Source organism: Tigriopus californicus, chromosome 3, assembly GCF_007210705.1.
Source record: "Tigriopus californicus strain San Diego chromosome 3, Tcal_SD_v2.1, whole genome shotgun sequence".
NCBI classification, from domain to species: Eukaryota; Metazoa; Arthropoda; class Copepoda; order Harpacticoida; family Harpacticidae; genus Tigriopus; species Tigriopus californicus.
In genome coordinates, this window is record NC_081442.1 from 1748497 (window position 1) to 1751958 (window position 3462).

Below are 3462 nucleotides of genomic sequence, written 5' to 3' on the forward strand. Positions count from 1 at the left end.
GTCTTGATTATACTCTTCACTTTAGTTGTGCTTTCTTCCTCCCTGATGTGCACAGGACACCGTTCCCCATTCGACACTTCTGAGCAAGCTACAAGGAATCGGTATTGGTGGGCCACTGCGCATGTGGATTAGCATTTGGCTCATGAACAAAAGGCAAATGGTTGTCCTTAATGGCAAGGAGTCATCTAGGGATGAGGTGAAGTTAGGTGTGCCCCAAGGCAACGTGTTGGGACCGCTGCTCTTCTCAACTTTCATGATTGTCGTCTATGGGGAGACTAAGGGTGGCTTTACACTAGGATGAAAAACCAGGATTGAATCCGGTTGAGGATGGCAGGAGGACTAGAGCTGGGACGAGTCCAGACTCGAGTCCGAGTCTTTTCTACAAGACTCAAGTCCGACTTTGTGAAAAAATATCTTTCTTTGTTTTAAATTTCGCCATATGAGTCTTTTTGTTCGACTTATGTAGGACTCGCCCCTACACTAATCCCATTTCAATCCTCAAACCGGATTCAATCCTGGTTTTTCATCCTAGTAAAGCCGCCTTGAGATCCTGAAATTTATTGATGACGCTAAGATATTCAGACACATTAGTGGCCCTAGTGATACTGCGCGACTGTAGCATGACTTACATGATATGATCAACTGGGCATTGAAGAATGAGATGGACGTCAACGCCAAGAAGTGTAAATGGATCCGACATGGCTGAACACTACTAAATACGCTGCACGAGGAAAAACGCTTGAACAGGTCAAAAGAGAACTTGGCGTGATGGTTGGCAATATATTGTCATTTTCGACTCATTGTGCAGCAGTGAAGACAAAGGCCAGTAAAATGATGGGGATAATTCGGAGACATTTCACAACCAAAGAGCAAGTAGTAACGACAAAGCTTTTTAAGGCGAAAGAGTATATAGAGGGTATAGGCAAGAGAAAAAGGGATAAAGGAAAGGACAGGACTATGAAACTAATTTAGAACAGCAGTCGACTAAATTGAGACATTAGTGGCCTTTATTGTGTGCGACGTCAAAACAAGAGTCGGAAGAAACAGAAATCCAGCTTCTTCAGGGCCGTTTTGAAGGAGGCACAGGAGGACGTCTGTCGAAGTTTCAACGGCAACGCATTCCAATATTTTTTGACACAAATGGCAAAGAAATTGCCCCGACACCTCATATTGAACTTATCCATTTTTTTTTAAGTTTTGGGACGTGCTTCTTGTGTCGAATGAATGGACCGCAATGTCTTCACGAGAAAAGAGGAGCTCATCTGAATTCCACTGAAATAAAACCACCTTCTCAGTCAAGAGCTTGTGAGCAAGAACCAAGTCCAGCTCAATTCTTCGCTTCCCCAAGGAGGCCAGGCCTAGTTTTTCCAGTCTGTCACAATATGGTAGGTCTCTGCTCTTGCCCGGCACTTTCGTTCCCCGCCTCTGCACAGACTCAATCTCACTAATATCTTTCTTTAAGACTGGACACCACACTGGGATGCCAAATTCCAACAAGGGCCGGACGTAGATCTTGAACAGCTAGGCCCAGATCTCCCAGTTCCTTGTTATAAAGTGACGTTTAAGCAAGCCTAGATTACGATTTGCTCTTACTTTCACGTCTGAGCAATGCCTGCTGAACGTGTTTGTTGGGTCCCTAGTTGGGTCAAAAGTGATTCCAAGACCTTTTTGAGAGACTTTTTTGGACAGGAGAGAACCATTAGTCTTCAAGTAAGTGAAAGGCCTGGAGTCTCGGCGTCTTCCAAAGCTCATAAACGTGCTTTTCTGGGAGTTTAGTCCCATGCCGTTTACCGAGGCCCATCTTTCAACCGCTGATATGTCCCTCTGAAGAGCTTGCACGTCTTCTAGGTCACTAATCTTTCTGAAGAGCTTCACATCGTCTACAAACTTCAACATCCCTGATCCATACAAAGGTTGCAAGCCTCTCACATAGACGAGGAAAAGAAGTGGTCCAAATACATTCCCTTGGGGAACACCAGATTTGACCGGTTTCCACTCAGAGCCAGTGCCATTTAGTACCACCCGTTGTGCTCTTCCTCTTAACCATGCTTGAATCCAGGTTTTCACTGAGCCACAAACCCCTACGTCCTCCAACTTCCGCAATAATAGTCCATGCCAGACTATCCTTCGACTAGCAGGTCACAAACCCCTTATTCACCAAAGACGCCTTAAAATAGAGTCTATAACACGCCGTATCATCCGCAAGATAACTCCAAAATGTACCAAGGACTACAAGGGACGTTTAAGATCCTTGGATTTGATTTCACTCAATGGTTAGGCAATATTAAGAGAAAAGTTAAATCTTAAGGAGTGGTGGTTGCCCGGATATCTCCTCAATTAACCAAATAACTAAAATCGGGTCCAACCAACTATTAGACAATGCAAAAGACGTATATTTCCTTCCACCTTTTCACTCTTTTGTTAAAATAACTTCTTCTCCTTTTCTTCCACCCTTTTTCTAATCGCCATTGTTCACATAAAACTTATCGCAATAATCACATATCTAACATAATGAACCTCAACGTAAAAATATTTCGCCAGACTAAGTGGCATCGACAAACTTGATAATCTCACCATAAAAAATCAAAGAATATGTACCTCTATTCTATTTTGAGGAAAACAATAAAAATTGTTAAAAAATGAAATACACTTGAAATAATTTTAAATCGCTTAGTAAACTGTACAACCTATTCTGAACAATTTCAACAAACTATGAATCCCAATAGGTTGCATTAATGCGATGGATGGGTGCAGTTGCTGTCAAATCTGCACAGCGAATGTTCCGGAATACCGACAAGACATGAAATTACACAAAATACGCCTATGAAGACGAAAGGAAATCGTGTGTGTTGAAATGAAATAGGAAAGGCCTCACTGGAGGATTCACCTTGGCTGGACTTGTGTATTGAGCCATTTTTCTTTTAAGGTGGACAGAATTCCAAATTCTTTTAGCCGTTGAATGTGATAGTTCATCGTACTGAGATGCGGCCAATGCTTGGGTACACCAAACCCAATTTGATCAGTCCAAGTTCCAGGCACCTGAACACTTTTGATGGCATTGTAATTGATGTAAAAGAAACTCGAACCCAAATGTGCCGAATGCTTGTTGTTCAAAATAGCTTCTCTCAGGGTAGCAGAGTTAGTATGATCCAATCGGCTCATATCAAAGAGATGGTTTTGAAAGACATTTTGAATGGCTGTTCCTTCGGGACTATTGGCCATCTTTTCATAGGCATTGGTTCCTGGCCATATGATAAGCTGCCAGTTACGATCAGCCATATCTAGGGACAAATTAGATCCTTGTCAATTTGAATGTTCGTGACTGTAATTTTTACACATAGGGGGTGTTACGCATCACCTGACTTCTTGCAACCTCTCACGTTAGTTGCGTTAGGGAGGCATAAAAAGGACAGTACTGCACTTTCGCAAGTGTACAGGGATACTTTTAATAGATATTATAGA